This window comes from Chiloscyllium punctatum, chromosome 42, assembly GCF_047496795.1.
Source record: "Chiloscyllium punctatum isolate Juve2018m chromosome 42, sChiPun1.3, whole genome shotgun sequence".
NCBI lineage: Eukaryota > Metazoa > Chordata > Chondrichthyes > Orectolobiformes > Hemiscylliidae > Chiloscyllium > Chiloscyllium punctatum.
Genome location: NC_092780.1, coordinates 23,356,354 through 23,380,903, shown reverse-complemented (window position 1 = coordinate 23,380,903; position 24,550 = coordinate 23,356,354). Strand labels below are relative to the sequence as shown.

Here is a 24,550-nt window from a genome sequence, read left to right as displayed (position 1 = left end):
ATCATCAACATTCTGAAACTGTGTTTCCAGGTTTTCACACTCTGTCTCACTGCCTACTCTGCCTCCATGCATCATAGCTTTCCTCTTTTATTTGTCTTGTAGATATTTAATTACTATAATGTGTTCACTTAAGGGGGAATATGTTAATATTATGTTGGCGAAATTGTTCAGGTACACAGGTGGCAGCATTTTTTAACTAAATACTTCAAGTCCCTCCTGCTCCAGAGGTGTGTCATCCCATTTCTGAGGAAGCTGATTAGAAAATACATTGCAGAAAGCATAAAGAGAGTCTCCTGGGTCATGGGGTTTGGTGACAAAGGAACAGATACAGAATAGTCAAATTTGTGAACACATCTGTTATCACGGAAAACATTAGGGTCAATTTTCTTACTTCACCAGCATGATATTATAAACTTCAGAGCTTTAATAACCTGTTCATAGAAAGAACCAACAAAGATAAAGTGTAACACCTGGGAAGAAGCAGCAGTAACTCTGTCTGAAATAAACTGTGAAAGGACAAGGCCAAACGTATATAGGAATTGAAAGCAATTAGCCATGTCTGAGAAAAGAGGAAGGTGAAACTGCATGAACAAGACAGCTTTATCATCTGCTTCATAACAAGCTGCTTTATGCCACAAGGATATGCGATTGCCCTTCAGAAGAATTTAAGGAGTTACTAAAAGAAAGCTGTGTCTTCCTACAAATAGTTAAAGCCAGATATCACAAGGAACAAGGAAGCTACTTCTGATAAGACAGCAAGCTGCAGATTTTCAGTAATTTGGATGAAAGGGTCTTTTTTTTAAAAAAATCAATAATATCACACATAGACCAAAAGCTAAAAATCTGCATAAGAATCAAATATTGGAACTTCTCCTTTGGCAGAACTTCATAGAACAATGCATGAGGATTGAACAATTAATCTTTAACTATTCACAACAGTTACACAATGATTCATTGGTAACTGTTACGCAAAACGGGTGGATAGGGCAAGACTGAGCGGTCGAGTGGCCGAAGGTAAAATAGTATGTTCACTTCCAGAGTCAGACTCTGTTGGTAGAGACTTGGCCAAGATCCACCAGTAATCGGGTTGAATTATGAGGCTTAACCTGCTTAACGGAGGGGTATTATTTAGGTTGCTACATGCAACAAAATTTAAATCACTGTTTTAGTACTTGATCGTCAGTGAGACTTCTTAATAATTAGCCAAATTAAAGGTAACTTGTGGTGATTTATCCCCCACACTGACTTGTTTGAGTTGGATTAGCACTGATCGTATCGCTTGTTTCACTGACAAACTAGTTTACCTTCAGCCACTTTACCACCCAGTCTTGCCCCACCCACTCATTTTGTATGACAGTTACCAATGAGTGACTGTTATGAATATTTAAAGATTAATTCTTGGTTGCAGGTGCTGCACAGAACCATAAATTAAAACACTGGCTCCAAAATCAGGATGTAAACAGATGGGAAACATCAAATCGGTCTACAAGTGCTGAAACTAAACCTTCAATTACATTTCAGCTAAAGATATACGGATTACATTTGGAGGACTTAGTCAATGTTTTCAGCTTAATTCTGGAGACAAACAGAAGGTAAATCATTTGTTTTTGTCTATTTCCATAAATTGTAGCAGAAATGTATATATCTTTGGAAATGAAGTTTTGGAAAAGTCTCAAGATTTTAATTGAATGCACGCATAACAGGATCTTAACAAGTATTTCTCCACCCATTTTTGATATCTTTTTTGTTACTTTAACTGCCAGACTTTTTTAAAATTCATTCATGGCATGTGGGAGTCATGAGCTCAGCCAGCATTCAGTAGCCGATCATATTTGGCTCCCCCAGAGACGGGGTTTTAATTCTTCAATTGTTGAACATTGTATACTCCTCTATAGTGATATGCAAGAAGCGTTATCCCATATACTCCCTTTCTGTGACTGAAGGAAGGAGGAAAAAACTGTTACATGCATAATCAGGCTTTGACTGCTTATATTGAATTGTTCAAAGTTGGAGAATGGAACTAAAACATCACCTTTCTAAAATTAGGAATATCAGAGGGTGTCAAACTTACACATGTTGTGCTTCTAGCTGTTTGGACACAGCCTAGCCTGTGTTCCATATCTGGGAGGGTATTAGCAAAGGCATAACATGTATGTTTCAAGGCACATGCTTATATTGGCATTTTCCAGATTGTTGAGTTAGACGTTGCATCAATATAACATGGCAACCAGCCCATGACAGGTATAATTGCATTTCTCCAAACAGTTTAAAAAGTAATCAACAGTAACAAGATAATCAGTTGCAATCAGAGTGAAGAGATTTACTCCAAGCATCACCTATGGTCACCAGGCGTGTCATTTGTCATAAGCAGTTCTTTAGTTTGCCTAAATTAGTATTTGTTACAAACAGTGCACTGGCTGATATGGTTCTTGACCTCATTGCTCATCTTTGGCTGTGTGAAAATTTCTCTTGACTTCTTCTGACTAGGCTCAGTTCCTTGATGGCTTGCATGGATATGGTTGTATTTTTTTTCATGTTCCCCAGTAATAGTGGCTGTACTTATACAGTCATAGAGGTGTATAGCATGGAAACAGATCCTTCAATTCAACTCATCCATGCCAACCACTTATCCTAAATCAATCTATTCCCATTTGCCAGCATTTGGCCATATCCCTCTAAACCCTTCGTATTCATGTACCCATCAATATGTTTTAAATGATGAAATTGTACCAGCTTCCACTACTTCCTCTGGCAGTTCATTCTAGACACCACCCTTTGTGTGAAAACATTGTCCCTTAGATCCCATTAAAAAGTTTCCCCCTCTCACCTTTAATCTGTGCCCTCAAGTTTTGGACTCCCCTACCCTGGGAAAAATACCTTGTCTATTTACCATATCCATGCCCCTCATGATTTTATAAACCTCTGTAAGGTCCACACTCGCCCTCTCAAGGAAAATAGCCCCAGTTGTGAATTATTTAGCAATGTAGGTTATTATGAGTTGAACAGTAACTCTGTTGTTCATGTTATCATCCTCCCTGTCTCATCTGAAAACACAGAAAGTAGGAATTTTGAGCTGCCATTCCTACTCTTATTTAAGTCATTATTCTGTAAGTCAGGTTTTCTTGTGTTCAAGTGTCTATCTGTGTTTGGCTCATCTTCCTTATTTATTACACACTTTGAATGGAATTACATTTCACGTATGTAAGCACCACCTTTTTTGTTGAATTTCTGTTGTTTCTTTCTCCCATATTTGCTTGCTAATTTCCTGCCTTTCAAACTCAGCATTGAGTCTTTCTCTTTTAAACTTATGCTCAGACTATCAGCCTCTACCAAACTAGTTTAATCCAACCCCGACATCAATTCTGAAACAAACCATTCCAAAACATTGGTTCCCATGTTGTTGATTTGTAAACAATTCAGCTTCTTCACCAGAATTGGTCTTATCGCAACAGCAATCCAAAATCTTTCATCTTGCACCATCTAATCAAACTGGAAATCATCTGCTCGATCCATCTATTTCTGTTCACATTGCATTTATTAAACTCACTACCTTCCAGGTCCTTCTTTTAATCTCATTTCTAGCTCTCTGAAATCTTCTTGCACAACAACATCCTTTCTCAAACAATGAAATAGATACTGACAGGTTGTCCACCCGTCACGTCATCGATATCTTCAGTATGCTCTCAGCCTTTCAGTGACATGCTTGCTGGAGGTCTGAGGCTGCAGGACTGAACCTGTTTGTCCCCATACTGAATCCATTATTACTATTTCCCCTTATGACTTTCCTCTTCAAACTTCACACACAACACCCTACACAGTGAAGTCACCAGTGGACCCCTGAAATTTGCTTTGGCTGTACTCCCTGTAATGATAATGACAATGGTCTAAATATCAATTAACTGTCAGTGATTTAATTAACTCCATGGGTTATTTTATTTAAAAAGGCATAACACCTCACAGGTTATGAAGCAAACAGTACAGCAAAGCGACCTGTTTTTATTTGTACAGCTTGCAAATGCATTGCAGATGAACTGCCAGGATGAGTCACAACATTTTATATACAAAGCCAATGCAATCTTAAATATTAATTGCATAGTGGATAGTATATATACAGCATATTCTTACTTTCTGGAATAAAAACTATTTACAGCAACAGCTGATCTTATGAATCTGTATTGTATATGTAACTGGATGATTATAATTCCAATTGTATAATTATTACAATGAAATAAGTAAATTACATTAATTAAATAATGCATTTATAATTATGATTACAATCCAGATTAACTACTGTCTCATCTTGCTCCTCATACTGTTTCATGTGATTCAAACATTCTTCACAACTATTGTTTTGTTTCTTTAAATCAGCCACCTCATTTTGAAGCTTCTTGATTTACATTCTGTGAAAATGTTAGCTTTCCATTGACCAGGTGTATTATCTCCATTATAGCCTGTTCTAATAACTGTACAGGCTTTTCGTTTTTTAAGACATCCCTTAAAGTCTTTGTCATCACAGAGGTGATATTTGCAAGTTCAGATTTTCCTGGCCTCTCGTTCAGTCTTTCCCAATTGGATTACATTTTTCATTCCAGATTTTAAAAAACTAATAGAAATATAGAAAATTGTTAAAAATCACACAACACCAGATTATGTCCAACAGATTTACTTGGAAGCATTTGCTTTCGGAGTGCTGTTCCTTCATCAGGTCTGTTTTCTACAGACCCCTCTAATAGCAGTAGGGAGATCAAAGAATTCATTGACCAGCAGATTTTGGAAAAGTACAGACATAGCAAGGCTGTTGCTGAAGGTGACTTCAACTTTCCCAATATTAATTGGAACTCCTTAGTGCAGATGGTTTGGATGGAGCCATTCTTGTCAGGTGTGGTCAGGAGGGTTTCCTTACTCAGTATGTAGACAGACCAACGAAGGGAGAGGCCATTTTGGATTTGATGCTCGACAATGAGCCAGGACAAGTGTGAGATCTTACAGTAGGAGAACACTTTGGTGACAGTGAGCATAACTGCCTCACATTTACCATAGCCATAGAGAGGGAAAAGAACAGTTACCATGGGAAGATATTTAATTGAGAAAAAGGAAATTATGAAGCTATCAGACAGGAGGTGGGAAGTACAGATTGGGAGCAATTGTTCCACAGAAAGAGGACAACAGACATGGGGAGACTGTTTAAGGAGCAATTGTTGTGAGTGCTGCATAAATTTGTTCCTCTGAGACAGGAAAGAAGGGGTAAGATTAAGGAGCCTTGGATGACAAGAACAGAGGAGCTTCTTGTGAAAAGGAAGAAGGCAGCTTACGTAAGGTGAAGGAAGCAAGGGTCTAACACAGCTTTAGAGGATTACAGGCTTACTAGAAAGGAGCTTAAAAATGGACTGAGGAGAGCCAGGAGGGGGCATGAAAAGGCTTGGTGGGAGGGATTATGGAGAACCCAAAGGCATTTTACGCATACCTGAGGAATAGGAGAATGGTCAAGGAGAAGGTAGGGCTGATCAGGGATAACGTTGGGAACATATATGTGGAGTCTGAGCAGGTAGGGGAGGCCCTATAAGAGTTTTTCGCTTTGATTTTCACTAAGGAAAGGGACCTTGTTGTGAATGAGAACTTTGAGGAGCAGGAAAACAGGCTTGAACAGATTGAGATTGAGGAAGTTGATGTGCTGGACATTTTGGCAAACACTAAGATTGATAAGTCCTCAGGGCCAGATCGGATTTATCCTAGGTTGCTCCAAGAAGCAAGAGGTTGCTAAACCACTGGAGGATTAGAGGGAGGTGAATGTTGTTCCACTTTTCAAGATGGGGAACAGGGAAATGCATGGCAATTACAGACCAGTCAGTCTTGCGTCTGTAGTCAGCAAGGTTTTGGAAAGAATTCTGAGGGATAGGATAGGAGGTATGGGATACAGGGAGATTTGGTTCTCTGGACTCAGAATTGGTTGGCTGACAGAAGGCAAAGACTGGTTGTAGATGGCAAGTATTCTGCCTGGAGGTCAGTGGTGAGTGGTGTCCTGCAGGGCTCAGTTCTTGGACCTCTGCTCTTTGTAGTTTTTCTAAATAACTTAGATGAGGAAGTTGAGGAGTGGGTTAGTAAGTTTGCTGATGACACAAAGGTTGGAGGTTCTGTTGATAGTATCAAGGGCTATTGTAGGCTGTAGCATGACACAAACAGGATGCAGACTTGGGCTGGGAAATGGCAGATGGAATTCAACCTGGATAAATGTGAAGTGATGCATTTTGGAATGTCGAATTTGAACACTGAATATAGGATTAAAGGCAGGATTCTTGACTGTGTGGAGAAACAGTAGGATCTTGGTGTTCAAGTGCATAGATCCTTCAAAGTTGCCACCCAAGTGTTGTTAAGAAAGGGTTGTTAAGAAAGCATATGGTGTTTTGGCTTTCATTAACAGGGGGATCGAATTTAAGAGCTGTGATGCTTTGCTGCAGCTCTACAAAACTCTGGTGAGATCACACTTGGAATATTGCGTCCAGTTCTGGTTGCTCTATTATCAGAACGAAGTGGAGGCTTTGGAGAGGATGCAAAAGAGGTTTACCAAGGTGCTCCTGGACTGGAGGGCTTGTCTTACGAGGAGAAGTTGACTAAGCTTGTGACTTGTCTCACTGGAGAGAAGGAGGAAGAGAGGTGACCTGATCAAGGTACAAGGTAATGAGAGGCATGGATAGAGTCGATAGCCAGAGACTTTTCCCCAGGGTAGGATTGACTGTCATGAGGGGTCATAGTTTTAAGGTGTTTGGAGGAAGATATAGAGGAGACGTCAGAGGTAGGTTCATTACACAGAGAGTTGTGAGCGCATGGAATGCATTGCCAGTGCTAGTGGTGGAAGCAGAGTCATTAGGACATTTAAGCGACTACTGAACATGCGCATGGAGAGGAATGAATTGAGGGGAGCGTGGGCCAAGTTATTTTATTTTAGATTTGGAATAATCCTTGGCACAACATTGTGGGCCAAAGGGCCTGTACTGTGCTGTACTTTTCTATGTTCTATGCTTGAATTCTGTCTCTACAACATTATTGCTGCCATTTCTTACTGAAAAGCCTGCCATGTGAGTGATTTCCGATTGCTTGTTTTGTGCATTATGCAGTCACACCTGTATTTGCAGGTCTGTCATTTTTATTGCTTTGACCTTCAGGCTATGTTTTGTCACTGCTTTATTGAATCAGATTTGTTTTTATGTTCAATCTGTTCCACGTTTTTCAGTAAGCTGACAATCTTTCCAATAGATTGTTAATATAGAACTTAGAGCTCATCCTGCTTCCTTTCTTTGTCCTCCAGCTTTCCATTCACCTTGGTGAGCTGGGCAGAGACATCCCTTCAAGTCTTCATCATCCCAGAGGTGGTATTCTCAAGTTTGGATTTATCCTAAACTAGTCATTCAGTATTTTCCTATTGGACTTGCATTTTACTCTCTATATTAAAGAGCTCATAGAAACATAGCAAATTGGAGCAGGAATAGACCATTCTGCCCTTGGAGCCTGCTCCACTATTCAGTAAGGTAATGGTTGATCATCCAACTCAATACAATGTTCCTGCTTTCTCCCTATTCCCTTTGATCCTTTTAGCCCTAAGAATTGTACCTAATTCCTTCTTGAAAGCATTCAATATGTTTGTCTCAACCACTTTCTGTGGGAGAAAATTCTAAAGGCTCACCACTCTCTGGATGAAGAGACTTCTCCTCATCTCAATACTGAATGGCATTCCCCACAACCTCAGTCAGTGATCCCCGGTTCTCAGCTTCCTGATCATTGGGAACATCCTTCATCCATTTGTCCTGTCCTGTTCTGATAGAATTTTACAGGTTTCCATGACTCTTGTAAACTCTGGTGAATATAATCCAAACAGATTCAATCCTTGCTGATACCTCACTCTTGCCAGCTCAGGAATCAGTCTGGTAAACCTTTGTTGCACTCCCAACATAGCCAGAATATCCTTCCTCAGATAAGGACACTGAAGTGGCACACAATCCTTCTGGTATGGTCTCATCAATCCCTTGCATCATACTCAAATCCTTTTACTATGAAGCCAACATACCATTTGCTTTCTTAACCTGCTGCCTAGTTACTTCCAGCAACTGTTATACAAAGATAACCAGGTTGTGTCTTCCCTTTCCCAATCTACACCATTCAGGTGGTAATCTATCTTCATGTTTTTGCTCCCAAATTTGAACAGACTTACATTTATTCCTATTACACATGATCTGCTATATATTTGATTACTCACTCAGTTTGTCCAAGCCACACTGAAGCAGCTCTGCATCGTCCTCATGGTCTACCCTCCCACCCAACTTCGTATTGCCAGCAAACACAGAGATACATTTTGTTATTTTGTTCCGTTCTCCAAATATATTGTGAATAGCTGGGGTCCAAGCATTGATCCTTGTCATTGCATTTTAAACACTGCCAGCTCGCTGAAAAAAGATTCATTTATTCCTACCTTGCGTTTCCGATCTGCCGACCAATCCCTTTCCATATCAGGACACTACTTTTACATGCTAATCTCTTATGTAAGATCTTATCAAAAACCTTCTGAAAATCCAAGTGAACCGTATCCTCTAGCATAGTAAATAGGAGCAGGATTCGGCCGTTCAGTCCCTGGAGCCTGGTCCACCATTCAATAAGATCATAGTTGATCATCCAATTCAATACACTGTTCCGGCTTTCTCCCTATATCCTTTGCTTTGTTTACCCCTAAGAACTGTACCTAATTATTTCTTGAAAACATTCAATGTGTTGGTCTCAACTGCTTTTTGTGGCAGAAAACTCTAAAGGCTCACCACTTTCTGGGTGAAGAGATTTCTACTCACCTCAATACTAAATGGCCTTCCCTATAACTTTAGGCTGTGACCCCTGGTACTCAGCTTCACGATCATTGGGAACATCCTTCCTGCATTTATCCGGTTTAGTCCCAATACAGTTTTATCAATCCATAAATTACATTTGCAAACATTTCCAGTAGATTTGTCAAACATGGTTTCCCTTTTGTAAATCCACGCTGACTCTATCTGATCCTATCACTATTCTCCAACTGATCTGCTATGACATCTTCTATAATGGACTCCAGCATTTTCCCTACTACCAATGTCAGGCACACTGGCTTATAATTCCCTGTTTTCTCTCTACTTTTTTTTAAAGAGTGGGGTTATATTAGATACCCTCAAAACAGTAGAAATTATTCTAGAGTATATAGAATCTTGAAAAATGAACACCAATGATATTCATTTTTTCTAAGGCAACTTCCTTAATATTCTGGAATGTAGATCATCAGGCATTGGGGATTTATCAGTCTTTAAATCCATCAATGTCCCAACACCATTTTACAGCTAATACTGATTTTCTTCATTTCCCCCTCTTTGTTTTCCCCCAATAACTTTGGATGTTAGTTTTGTCCTTCTTTGTGAAGACTGAACCACAGTATGTATTCAATTGGTCTGTCATCTCTTTGTTCCCCATTATAACTTGCCCTGTTCTAATTGGAGGGATCTTTTAGCTTCACATACCTATGGAAGCTTTTGCAATTAGCTTATATGTTCCTAGAAAGCTTACTCTCATATTAGCTTGACTAACTTAAAAGAAAATGAAGTGTTTCAATTCCTGATTCATGGATTTAGTTCGTTTTTTAAACATATAATACTTCATAAGTTGTGAAAAAACAATTACAGCAAACCAACTGGTTTCCACATATGTAACTTGCAAATCTAAAATAAACTGACTGTGCAAAAGAGTTGCAACATTACATATTCAAAACACTTGAGTCCTTAAAGATGAATTACCTTAAAATAAGGTAAACAGGTAATACTCCCCAGGACCAATGCCAATTATGCAAAACTACTTACCAGTTACAGAGTAAAATGCACTCAGGAAAATGGAGGATGATCCTTCTTATCCAAACGAGCATTCACTCCCTCTCTGCATCCACACTCTTAAGTTGCAAAGTAACCATTTCGAGAGAGATACTAGCTCTTAGTCTCACAGATAGACTATAGCTAGGACAGCTGCTACACCAGTTCTGAAAACTGAAACTTCTCCCTCTGGCAACATTTGATGTGTTGATATTTGTCCAGGATGTGAGAGGAATACTGGCTTCCATAAAGCATTTGTAATTAATGGTAGGTACTGAGGTGACCTACCATGATTTAATGATTTTTTTAAAAAATGTTAATGAAATTTGGGCTTGCTGTCTTGGCCAACATTTATTTGCCTTCGTCTAATCACCCTTATAAGTTGGTGGTGAACTGCCTTCCTAACCACTGTAGTCCATGTGTGTAGGTACAATCAGCTCAGGGTTTTGATCCAGAGATGGTGAAGGACCAATGATGTAAGTCCATGATATGTAGCTTGGAGGGGAACTGCAGGTGGGAATGTTCTGATGCATCTTCTGCCCTTACCCTACTAACTGGTTGAGGTCAAGGATTTAGAAGATGCTGTCAAAGAAGCCATGCTGAGTTGCCACAATATCCATTGTAGCTGACAATTAACACTTCAACTGTGTATCAGTCATGAAGAGAGGAATTGTTGAAGATGGTGGATGGCATGCTATTCAAATGGGCTGCTGTATCCTCAATGGTGCCTAGCTTTATGATGCCTTGTTGGGGTTGCACCCATTCAGACAAGTGGAGAGTGGCCCATCACAGTCTTGACTTGTGCCTTTTTGAAGGTGGTCTTGTGTTGTGAGGAAGTGAGTTACTCACTATAGAAGTTCTCACCACTAGCCTGCTCTGATTGCTATATTTTTAACATGGCTTTACATAAACCATCTTTGTGAATCTCATGCAAGCTTAAAAAACAGGACATTAATTATCATTTTGGCACTTCTCACATTCTTGCCTCAACATTCAGTTCAACAACTTCAGATAATGGTCTCTGTCTTCCCAGTTGATATCATCTCCCTGCTACCCACACAAAATTCCACCCACCACCATGTATCAGAATCTTGTTTGTCATTGATGACCTTACAGTCAGAGCTCATCTTTGCTTTGCCCAAAACACCCACTCTGGACCCATGCTTTTACTCTCCAAGGCCATGACCACTCCCTTTCTACTTTCTTCTCTGAACTTTTGATTCCCAATCTCCCTTAACCTCTCCTAACTAGCCCTTCACTTATTGGACCTCCCTTCTCATAATACAGCATCAAACTCGTGGGTTTTCCACCTCTCACTGTGCACAGTGTTGCCCTTTTATAGGAAGGATATTATTATATTGGAAAAGGTGCAGAATAGATTTACAAGAGACTGGAGCATTTGAGTTTTAAGGAGAGGTTGGATAGGCTGGAATTTTTTCCCCTGGAATATAGGAGGCTGAGGAGTGACCTTACAGAGGTTTACAAAATCATGAGGAGCATGGATAGGACGAAGAGTAAAGCTCTTTTCCTTGGGTAGAGGGCACACTTTTAAGGTGTGAGGGGAAAAGGTTAAAAGGGATCTGAGGGGCAACTTTTTCACACAGAAAGTGGTTGAATTATGGAATAAAGTGCCAGAGGAGGCTGTAAATGCAGGTACAGTTACAACATTTAAAAGACGTTTTGACAGGTACATGGATGGACAAGTTAAGAAGGACATGGCCTAAATGCAGGCAAATGGGACTAGTTTAGTTTGGGAAACCTGGTTGGCAGATGGACTGAAGGGGCTGTTTTGGTGTTCTATAACTCTATGACTGTGCGACTGTTCCGGTTCCGAAAAGTGTATTAGACTCAAAGATTAACTGTGTCTCACTCCACAAATGCTGCCAGATGTGCTGAGGTTCTCAAGCACTTTGCTTTTATTTCAGATCTTTAGAATCTACAACATTTTACTTGTATTTAAATGCTTTGCCCAATCCAGTTTCTGGTCAGTAGTAAACCCAGGACGTTGATCTGGCGATTCAATGCGGGTAATGTGTTTGAGCATCAAAGGGAGATGGTTGGGTCCTCCTTGTTGGAGGGAGTCATGACCTGGTACTTCTGTGGTGTGAATGTTCATTTAAATCAAAGTTATAAGCATAGGTTCATGAGAGTTAGATTCCATTAAGCCAATATCCAGTGAAGTACCTTCAGTGGCTGTGCACAAAAATCCCTTTTGCAGGAGCTCACCTGCAGTTAACATCAGTTATCCATAAGTACAGTAAGACTTGGACAACATCCAGGCTGGAGCTAACGATTAGCAAGTTACATGCTGCATAATTTTCAGGTATTGTACACCCTAAACAAGACAGAAGCTGACCACTTACCTTTCACCATCACTAACATTACCATTGTTGAATCCTCCACTGTAAATATCTGAGGGTTGATGCTGTCCAGAAACCAAAATGGAGCAGCCACTTGAGTACTGCATTGAAACAGATGGCCTCCTTCATTACAGACTGCAATTTCCCTTCCCATGTGGTTAAAGATGCCCTCCAACGCATCTCTTCCACATCCCACACCTCCGCTCTCAGACCCCACCCCTCCAACCGTAACAAGGACAGAACGCCCCTGGTGCCCACCTTCCACCCTACCAACCTTCGCATAAACCAAATCATCCGCTGACATTTCCGCCATCTCCGAACAGACCACACCACCAGGAATATATTTCCCTCCCCACCCCTTTCTGCCTTCCGCAAAGACCGTTCCCTCTGTGACTACCTGGTCAGGTCCACGCCCCCCCTACAACCCACCCTCCCATCCTGGCACTTTCCCCTGCCACCGCAGGAACTGTAGAACCTGCGCCCACATCTCCTCCCTCACCTCGATCCAAGGCCCTAAAGGAGCCTTCCACATCCATCAAAGTTTTACCTGCACATCCACCAATATCATTTATTGTATCCGTTGCTCCCGATGTGGTCTCCTCTACATTGGGGAGACTGGGCGCCTCCTAGCAGAGCGCTTTAGGGAACATCTCCAGGACACCCGCACCAATCAACCACACCGCCCCGTGGCCCAACATTTCAACTCCCCCTCCCACTCTGCCGAGGACATGGAGGTCCTGGGCCACCTTCACTGCCGCTCCCTCACCACCAGACGCCTGGAGGAAGAACGCCTCATCTTCCACTCTCAGAACACTTCAACCCCAGGGCATCAATGTGGACTTCAACAGTTTCCTCATTTCCCCTTCCCCCACCTCACCCTAGTTCTAAACTTCCAGCTCAGCTCTGTCCCCATGACTTGTCCAGACTTGTCCTACCTGCCTATCTCCTTTTCCACCTATCCACTCCACCCTCTCCTCCCTGACCTATCACCTTCATCCCCTCCCCCACTCACCCATTGTACTCTATGCTACTTTCTCACCACCCCCACCCTCCTCTAGTTTATCTCTTCACACTTCAGGCTCACTGCCTTTATGCCTGATGAAGGGCTTTTGCCCAAAACGTCGATTTCAAAGCTCTTTGGATGCTGCCTGAACAGCTGTGCTCTTCCAGCACCACTAATCCAGAATCTGGTTTCCAGCATCTGCAGTCATTGTTGTTACCTCATCCCTTAATAATCAAGTCTGTTGCAAATCGTTGTTTTAACTACAAGGAGTCGACAAAATTCCAACTGTAATGTTCTTATTGATTTCTGAATAGGGATGATGATGTAAATGGTAGGAGATGACAATGTAAATGGCTTTGAATGCCAAGAGATGGGAATATAAATTCCTTACATTCTACCCGTCGAACAAAGACATTCCACCCTAGCTTCAGCACATCCAATTTTCTGCAGGTCAGCGGAGCAAATTAACTCTTATAATATCACAATCCCTCCTTTATAACCACCTAAATGGTGGTAAAAGCTTATCCATAAGACTCTGACAGCTAGTATTTAAGCAAGTTATTGACACACAGCATACAATGATTATAACAACAAAAATTACTAGTTGTAGATGGGATCCTCTGATGTGGGGAAAAAAGTGTTCATCGGTGAAGTCCTTACATCCACAGTCCTTAAATCCACACTCCACCCCCTTCAAGTTGAGTGGGAATGAGCCAGTTATCCAAAGTCGCCTTCAGTAGACTCCAACCTGAAAACAAAATCCTGTCTGTCCTTGCACACTACTCCACAGAAAAATTAGAATTCTTGGATAAGGAAGTTAAATACTGAACAAAACTGATGAGACTTCCAGCCTTGCGGAGATCCTTCACATGGAGGATATTAGTGTAATTGAGTGTACAGTGTAGCAGCTGCAGCTGCAGCAGCAGGCTAGGTGAATGCAGCATTTTTTGCTGTTTCTGCTCCCACTTTGTTGTTAAATGTAACAAAGCCAACTGGCTGTTGTGGTGTTAGCTTGACCAGTGAACCATAATATCCCTTAAATGATCGAAAGAGAAGGTAAAACCCACATGGTTTAATATCATAGGAAGGCCACTGACAAAAAGCATACAGACCTCCTCTTCACTGTTGTGAGCTTCTTCACTTTTTAAGCTCATGACTGGGGAGCTGATTGAATCCATTGGATCAGGTTGCGTCGGTGGTCCAAAGACCTGTGAATGGAGAAACTCTAGAGACAATGTTAGCTGCTGAAAGTTTATTTGCATGTCTTCTCTCATTACTTCCTTGCCAAGGTGGTTATCAGTATGAAGACAGTAACTCATTTAACTAAACTAAATTGTATCTCCCTATTTTAACATTCTCAGTCATCTTGAAGTCTGTTACTCAGTTCACTATTTATGACACTATCAAGTTTTAATCAAATCATAAATTTATAAATTGTACTACCTAATCAATTCAGTCATTTATAAACAACAATCAATTGTCCTAAAATCAAACCCCCGGGAGGACCCCATTCAGATTATTTAAAAACCATTTTCATTTGACAAATTAATACTTGGTTAATGTGAAAGCTGCCAGGAAAATTAATTCAAAAATCTGGAACAGCAAGAAAACAGCAAGATGTTTACTGTGCTTTGGCCATTGAAGAGGCAGTTTCAGTACAGAATTAAATCTCAAATATTCATGGGAAACAAATGCATAATATATTAAAATATGTTCTCCAAATGAAACTTCCCAAATAAAACAGCCAGAATTACAAAGGTTACAGACCAGTAACTGAACAACTTTGGTAGAGATTAACATTCTTTGAACTTGCAATATGAAGGGGGCCAATCAAGTCTTAGTAACAATAGACAGAACTTAAACAGCTCTTCCTGATGAAGGGTTTTTGCTGATTTTCCTGCTCCTTGGATGCTGCCTGACCTACTGTGCTTTTCCAGCATCACTCTAACCTTGACTCTGTTCTCCAGCATCTGCAGTCCTCACTTTCGCGTAGAACTTCAACAGCTCAGCCTCAAATTCTAATATTCTTTAAAATCTTAACAAAACATCAAAATTAAAATGCACTCTTCTTTTTGTGAAACTCTGCATTAAAAATAAAACGCAAAGATATTTTACTACAATACTCTCATCTGGCTAAAGCATGACCACTAACACAATTGATTTTTTTTTAAATAGGCATGGTAGAATTTCAAAACGAATCAGGGGCTCAAGCACTCAATCAATTTGTTTTGTTACATGTTTGATAATCTTAAAAAGGACTAATGTGTAATATTAATGTAAAAATCCTTGCCTATTACATAGCCCACAAAATGCATTGAATTGAGATCCTAATTCAAATAAGGAAAAACAGTTACTTCATTATTTTCTGAAACAGTATTCTAACAAACTAAAATATTTAAATATCAAACACTTTCGATATTACACAATTTATATTGAAACTTCCTTTATCAATCCAAGTATTAGTATAACCTTAATTTCAGCTTTTCTCATTTGTTTTAAGTCTCTGGTCAGAATTCTTCTCATTTTAGTATGAGGGAGAAAACGCGGCACATTTGTGAACCCCCTCAGTTCACCTGGTGATGATCCATGAAATGGAAAACGAGGAGTCGAAAAGATGGAGGAGGTGGCCCCAAAAGATCCACACCAGAGTCAGACAAATATAAAGCACGTTCACAGACTCCCAAACACGGCACAGAAGAAAGCGCAAGCATTGATCCAAGATGCCCAAAGCTCCGCAAACCCCACAGTGCCCAGTGCATGCACACAAAAACGATCACTGAAACATTCTCACCCCACCACTGGGTGAGGCCGCGAAGGAAAGAAAGACCAATTGCACCCTCCCGGCGAAACCGCACCCACAAAAAGAGAAAACCCTTGCAGCGGACTACATGGCGCCGCATTCCCCTCCCCCAGAAGAAAGACTCGCCAAGTCAAGTCCACAGCCCAGAAACTGAGACTCCCACATCAAAGCTTCCCTGGCAGGCAATGCACTTCACTGTCAGGATCTGAGTGGACTCTCCTCCTTTTTCCAGTGACACCATGTTGTCCTAAAAGTACTTCTAAGGGGAGCTTCTCAGGGGATAAAGGCTATAACTTTAAGAAGTACCAATTTTTTTTATTCTCCAGAGACTGAAACCTCGTGTCTGTAGTCTCTACACCCACTTTAGAGTCCTGACCTTCGCGTGGGGGATCTCCCCTCTTAACAACCAGTCTAAGGCAAGGATGATAGAGTTAGGCACAGTAACCATTTTTTTTTGCACTATGCTCCAGAGTCTCAAACATCACCATTAGAGGACTTTAACCTCGTTTTTCCTGGAGACTTTAACCCCCCCCCCCCCTTTCCCACAGCACTTTAACCTCCTTTGCCTGAGGGATTTTAACCTCCGAATTCCCAGTAACTTATGATTCTGAAAGTGAACTCATTAGTGTACAACTGCATAAGTTACCTAAGAGATTCCATCACCACAGAGTCCCAGGGGACAAGGGGTCGACTGAGTGGTAGGTTAAGGAGAGAGATCAAGGTAAATCTTACTTTGTGGGCCCATCCTTCTCACAGAACTGGCACTCAGGTGATCATTTCTTCAGTCCACCTAGAAGCTCTGTTTATGTTGGAATCCCACAGCTGCCACAAAATGTAAGGTTCTTTTTCCCTTGAGATTCTTAGCTTTTCCTTGAGATGCAACTGCAACACACCAATTTCTGTGAACAACAACCAAGTTTTCTTCAGAAAATACAGGACAAGCTTCGGAGAAACTCTTAATGTTATTCGCCATGCTCGCGAAGCGTGTCGAGAGGTTTCCCTGAACAAAGGAAACAGTCCTTCCTTTATACACAATCTTTATATCTCAGTCAGTAATGCCCACAAGACAACCCCCACCCATTCCCCACAGTCACATGCCACTCAAGACACAATGCAGTGACCTGACCATTTCCAGAAACGATATCATATAAATCATCCCTTACAATGATCAAATCTGTTGAAAATCATTTTTTTAAACTACAGGGCATAGTCAAAATTCCAACTGTAATGTTCTTATTGATTTCTGAATAGCGGATGAAAATGTAAAGAGTAAGAGATGATAATGTAAATGGCTTTTGATTAACTAGGAAATGGCCATGCAAATGGCTTTGAATGCCAAGAGATGGGAATGTAAATTCCTTACATTATACCTGTAGAACAGAGACATCCCACCCTAGCCTCGGGACATCCAATTTCCTGCAGGTCAGTCGACCAAAATTAACTCTTCAATATCACAACAATTACCTCCCACTGACATCCACCTATTGCCTTCCCAGCCACCTTCCCCAGGCCCACCTCAACCTCCTATTTATTTCTCATTCTCCTTTCCCTCCACATTCCTGATGAAGGATTTATGCCACAAACATTGACTCTCCTGCACCTCAGATGCTTCCTGACCTGCTGTGCATTTCCAGCATAACCCTGTTCGACTCATTAACAATAAGGAAACAATTAAGAAATGCTGGCTTATTCAGCAATCCCACATTCCATAAAAAAATGTACATGCTGAAAGTCAGGACAGCTGAGTGAACTGGCATTCAATTTATCAGGATTAACTGGGAATGTTTGAAACCTGGAACAAGGGAACCGATGGTACAATTTACTGTTAGCATAACATGCATACTGCTGTTTTTCCCTCAATTGTCAGATCATTGAAACATTTGTGGAGTGTATTCTATACCTGGTGATGACATAACTGTAGCTAATCTTCTCTACTCACTTCAACTACACTTTCTTCTTGATAGCAGCTGGAATTTTTTTTCCATTGCTGATAGGAATGAGGATACCTCCCCTAATCCCACACCTATAAGAACCATACCTGCCACTTTAACCATTCCTGCATCTTGTGTAAGTGCACATGATCATAGAGACTCTTTTGTTCTTTAGTTCTTTGATCTTGTTCTCAATAACCTATACTGTATCACCAATGAATCATGCCTTGAAGTAATAAATGTGATATCATGACCTATGGAATCAGGTCCCAACCATTCACACATGGTGTCAAAGTCAAAAGTAAAATAATATGAGATATGGATATTGTTTCACCTGCCACAACATGTGTTTAACTATTATATTTAGCAAAGAAACTTTGAGTCGACTCAATAATAAAACAAATTATTTATTTAACACAATTAATACTTTAACACCAAATACACTACAAACTAACAATTTACCCTATAAATCTAATCAACTATCTTGTGCTTTAACCTAACTCTGAATGATCATATATTATCACGAGATCTTGGCCTTGATACATGTGGTGATGATCATCTGTAGTCTTCGCTTGGTGGTCCTAGGGGTGTCTTCTCTTCACAGTGATTGGTCTCATGTTACTGCCCCTGAGGAAGGTGTTGTGGTGATTTTTATACTCAGTACTTTGGGAGGGTCTTCAGTGTTCTCCAATAGATCGATCAGGGTTCAATCACAGGCTGCAGTGACAGACAGTCAGTATGTAATTAACCCAGCAGCTGCAGATAATACAAAATACACTCAAATGTGAATTGAATACAATCAACCTGAATGCCATCCCTGGGAAATTGGAACCTCAAGTTGCTTATCAGACACAGAGGCACCCCCACACCCTTATTTGGTCATGGTTATCCTGGGAGAGATCAAGGTTGTTTCTGTTGTTATCTTTGTCTAATATCCGAATAACTTTGAACTAATGTAATGCAAATGTCCTAACTCTCCCCCACTTATTTTTTAAGGAATAAGAATGTGAACTCCATGTGGAATGTTAAGTTGAGTTAAGAGGTCTGATAGGTTCCGACCTCAGTTTCTCGTGGTCGGGGTTAGGATGGTTTTAAATGGTCTGACCGCAGAGTGGTCAGAAAAGACTGAAGTGAGACAGTCATCCTGACCAACTATTTTAAGTGTAAAGACAAAGTGGTCATTGTGACCTGTGAAGGAAATTTGAAGATGAAGGTGAGATGGTCATTGTGACCATGGGGAGAATCTGATATGGAGATTATCTCCAATGAACAATGCCAGGGCAGCTGGAGAATTGTAACCTGGTTACTCCCACAGTATACAGGAACTACAGAGGCATGTGAAATGCGTGAGTTTGGACTATCAGAAATGGTTGCACCTCACCTTGGGTGGCTGTCAGGAGCTAGGTTCATCATCTGGATTCATGAATAAGTGTAGTAGACACCCAACAGTGACTCATCAGTCTGTCATAAAACATCAGTCTCTGGGGGTGTGGTAATATTGTATCCTCCCAGTTCCCATGTCTGTGTCCCTTCCCTGTAGCAGTGATACCCTGAATGTTGGACGTTACCATTTGATGGTTTGTGTTAGTCTGTTTTGCTCTGTTCCATACCAACCTGTTTGCATCCACGTTGTGGATACGTCATCTGGGGTCTGAGTTAAAATGAGTCAGGATTGCTTGATCTCCCTATTTGTCAGCCGGTTATCGGGGAGTTCTATCATGTCTAGACTGTTGGGAATGTATAACATATCAGTGCTGTCAGTTACTAGCAAGTTGTTTCAATTTGTTAGGGAGTCCTCCACTAAGTCAATTACATCATTTGGGGATTCCTACTGTGTTGAAGTTGCAGTCAGTGGTAGTGATGGGAGAGTATAGGTTTTGTCAGGGGTTGGGTCAGACTGAGAGGGTGTGTTATGTAGTGTCCTTGGTCTTGTCACTTGCTCTTGGGCAGTGTCATCCACCGTACACATATCGAAGTGGTGAGAGTGGCTGTGTTCTATGCCAAAGGCATTTAATTGGTTTACATTGTACCAGCTGTTTTTTCCTGTGGCTAGTAGCACCTTGTTGTCTGAGGGGCTTGTCTTATCCACCACTGTGCGTGGACTTAAGTATTTAGGGGAGGGAAAGGAACTAGGGTTGTATATCTATAGCATCATCTGCTGTCCTATTAGGTATTCGAAAGGATTAACTTCACTGTCAAATTAAACGTTACTCACTTTCCTTTTGGTCCCACACCCCTGACAGCTGCTGTTAACTGAGTGGCCTCGATATTCTCAGGGAGCTGCTGCACCACCTCCTCATGGGGGAGGGCAGTGAGAGCAGGTCCTGTGATGTTGAGACCGAATAGGTAATCAACTCCTTTCATGGGTCAGCCTGTCATTAGGGTATGAGGAGTATACCATGTGGATCGGGAGATGGTGTTGCATACCATAATGAGGGCAAACTGAAGTACTGTGACAGGTTAGCGTTCTGCTGCACAGTCTTCCTAATCCTCCCTTTTAGGGTGCAGTTCATCCTTTCCACAAACCCAATGGATTGGGGGTGGTAGGCAAAGTGGAATCTCTGCTTGACACCAAGTATAGTCATCACATTCTGCATGACTTGCCTGGTGAAATGGGTTCCCTGATCTGACTCGATACTGCAGCATAGACCCCATCGCGTGAATGCCTGTTGCGTTAGGATTTGTGCGGTCGTTTTGGGTGGATTTGTCCTAACAGGAAAAGCCTCAGCCCATTTTGAGAAAATGTCTATGATGACTAGAATATAGGTAAATCCATTCCTACATAGTAGAAGGGGACCTAGATAACGAGTTTGTAGATTTGTCCAGGGCTGTTTCACTGGATGGGTGTGCTTCAGTTCTCCTTTTCGAGCATACCTGTCTTGATTATTTTCGGGGCAAACCTGACAGTTCCCTACATCGTGTGCAACATCCTTGTGTAACTCAGGCCACCAACAGAGTTCTTTCAACCATTCGATAGTTGGCCTGGCGCCCATGCCCGTCATGATACTAGTATGTGATTTGATTTTTGTCTTGCATCAGAATTACATAGACCTTTGCTTTTAAAACTAATCCATCCTGTACCTGTAGGGTATCCCTCCAGTTGGCACAAGCCTCGAGACAGAATTCTCCCACTACCTGTTTTAAGGAATTATCACTGTGTTGTGCTTGACTAAGGTCCTCTATGTTTGTCTGACTGACATTGACTGCATTTGCCTTCTCACCTTTCGGTTGCTGCCAGAATTTGCCCAAATGAGCACCTCCCTTAGTTCACTCATCTGCTCTGCAGATGTTTTGTGGTGGCTTCTAACTTTAATTATGCCAAATTTCCTTCCACTGGTGGCCTGCAGTGCGTGTTATGATAAGGAATCTGATGATAAGGGTTCCCCATCTGTAGAAATAATTCCTCTGGCTTCCCATAATGGTAAAAATTCAGGGAAGCTGTTGCACACATGCCTGCTATAAGAGTATATATGTGCAGGTGAAGAGAACAGATCAGGGTGGCTGACTACATCGGCTATAGCTGCTAGTTCCACAGCTTGGACACGTGGATGGCTGGGGAATTTTAAAGCTAGTTCAATTAGTGGCTGTCCTTGAGTGTCAGTCATGTATACCTCACAGCCAGTGATCCGACTGCCACCCTTTATGGCAGAGGATCTATCTACATAAATTTCGACTGCAGTCCCTGCCTGCCTAACATTTTGTCTCATTCCTAACTGTTTCTGAAACTGCTTTGGTATAAAAGGCCAGTGGGGTGTTTAGTGGTGATGATTGGGCAGTCATGTGGGTCTCCTCCATAACTCAAGTTATTGGCTAAGAAGGCATCTCGGTACGTCTGTCCATGATGTCCCGACCTTGAAGCAGCAGAGTCCATCGTGCAGCTTGAATCTGGCTCACTGAGCCCTCTTTAATTGTGCTGTTCAGCAGGAACTGGATTGGGGTGTGCTCAATCAGTATGAACAGTGGGTTTAAAGCAATAATGCAGTCAAAGTACTGGACTGTCCAAAAGATTGCGAGGAGGTGTCGTTCATGTGTGGAACGCCTTTGCTCCATGGGCTGTAGCACCCTGGAGGTGTAGGCCACTGGACCTTGCCTACCCTGCGGCTCTTGCAGTAGAACTGCAGCTATCATCTGGTCTGTGGTTGCAACATCTAAGGCATATGGTAAGTAAAGGTTGGGAACTGGTAAGGAGGGTGCTGTAGCGAGGGCGTGTTCTCAATCAGTTCCTGCCTTTGTACGTTGGGATGTCTAATTCCAGGCAGCGTTCTTTATCAGTCCAAGCCCACTAAGCTAGCCCACCTTGGATAACTGACCCCTGTCTAAGTCTCCATGGACTCCTAATAAGTATGCCTACACACGATTGGCAAGTGCAGTTGGGTGCTCCTCTTTCTCCAACCTACACTGGTTTAACTCATTTATGGGGTCTTCTTTATTGTACCCAATTGCCATTAAGATCACCCTTTTCACATCGGTGAGGATTCTGTCCCCTACATTTAGCTGGGCTGGGATTGCAGACTGCACTAATTGGCTCAGACACATTATAATGAGCGTTACTTCCTCTCTCTCATCTAACCCATGTAAAACCTTTTATTGCCTGACCCTTTTCAAATAAATGGATCAGCCAATAGCTCAAAATCTGGAATCTTCTTCATGATTTCTGCTAATTGTGCCACCGGAAAGTGGGTGGTGTATGTTATTGCTGGGGCATCGCGTATCCAATCCATCACTCAATGGTAATTGGGTTCATTGTGACAGGAAGTGTCCTCAGGGGCACTGAAGAAGTTGACTCTGTTAGTAAGGGCAGGGGTGGACCACAATCCTCCATGCACATGGCGTACTGCTGTGTGTCTTCCCTGAATTGATCCCCGCCTATCTCCTGTCCTTCTCCTCCCTCTTTAACCTCCCCAAAGTATACATTACAGAGGGACCGAATGAGATGGTGGAGGGGGTGCACTATTTTGTTTGGATAATTGATTATTCGGTTAATTGATTTCCTCCTGGGACTCTGAATTTTCTGTGAAGTCTGCTCTCTGTTCAGGAGACTAGGCAGCATCACACCCCCAACCAGTCCACCCACCCGCCCCCAACCCCATCTGCTCCCACCCCGCTCCCCCACCCACCCCCAACCGGTCCCCCCGCCTGCCCCCAACCCCATCCGCACCCCCTATTTCTATCGGGACCTTGAGATTCCCTTCGGATAATCTGATAGTCAGGTAATTGATATTCGGATAATCGAGGTTCCTCTTGTGGTTTGCGAGTTGGGTTTTTAATTTCTCAGTCTCAATGAGGCGCTGAGTGTGGTCTACGGCTACCCGTTTCTTCTCCCTTTCTGCCTGGTGCATTACCTTTACTGCTGCTTGTAAATCTGCACAGTTATTTCTCAACTGACTCACTTCATTCTCAGCAACCTATTTAGCTGACACTGTGTGCTAGGTATCTTCATATATTCTCTCACACTGGGTTTGGAATTGCCCCATGTGTAGTAGGTCTGCCTGATTTCTTTGCTCCTCAGCTGCATTTTTCAGTTTTAACTCTGTGATTTCCCTTTTTGCATCCTCTAATTTTTCAATTCCTGTTCCATCCCTAACAATTGTCCCAAACAGCACATCATTGCTGTGACCTTTTCCAGTTTGGGAGCCTACTTCCCTTTAGTTTTCCCAAAATATTTTTGTCCGAGGGATCCTGATCCCATTCCATCATTACAGCAAACTTCTGCTCATATGGACCACTTTTTCTTACTAATGTATTGCCTTAACTTCTTTTCCCATTCTCCGCTGCTCCTTTCTTTGCCATTCTTGATTAACTAAGGGGAATAGGGGGTCGATCAGACTAAAGGTACGGCTTTCACTATGCTCTAGTCCTAATCCCACCAGGTCTTTACTGACTTTCTGTGTTTTACCTGAAATATCCCAATAAGGATCAACACACACACACACACACACACACGTAGACACTTGTTGGCTTTATCTTTTAAAGAACTGCTCAATATAGATTCTTCTATTCCAATTGATTTACTTGAACTCGTGACCTTAGCATGGGACAGCTGTCCTCTTCACAACCATCTCATTCACGGCTTGATCACCCTGATCGATTGGCCCCAACCAGATGCTGCAATGTCAATGGCAGGGTGGTCCTTGGGTATCCATTCCTAGAGGTGTTAGGTGCACATAGGTCAGGTAGCCCTCTCCAAGTAAGGGTGTGGGGTATCCCTGTGTCTGGTAAACAACTCGAGGTTCCGATTGCCCTGGGGATGGCATTCAGGTTGATTCTATTCAATTCATGTCTGAGTGTATATTGTATTGTCTGCAGCTGCTGGGATGATTACACACTGCCTGTGTTTAGCTGCAGCCTGTCAAGATTCTGCAGCATATTTATTAGCACAGTCAAGGCTTGTCTCAATTTCTCCACATACCTCAATTGTTGTCTGATTTTTGTAAATCCATTACTTTGATCAGATGGAGGAGGGTAGTGCAGATGCTAGAGATTAGAGTCAAGATTAGAGCATTTCAGAGAACACCACCAGGACACCCGCACCAGTAAACCCCCCTGCCCCACGGTGGAACATTTCACTCCCCCTCCCACTTTGCCGAGGG

At 41.9% G+C, this 24,550-nt stretch overlaps 1 protein-coding gene across 1 annotated transcript in view; it reads left to right on the top strand.

The window, feature by feature from the left end:
• The first annotated feature begins 1,486 nt into the window (after positions 1 to 1,486).
• LOC140465579 (beta-1,4 N-acetylgalactosaminyltransferase 2-like) overlaps positions 1,487 to 24,550 on the top strand; it is a 100,168-nt gene continuing 77,104 nt past the window's right edge. Inside the window, exon 1 of the mRNA XM_072561121.1 lies at positions 1,487 to 1,592. The gene's annotated coding sequence lies outside the window, so the exon portion shown is untranslated. The remainder of the gene's footprint in view (positions 1,593 to 24,550) is intronic.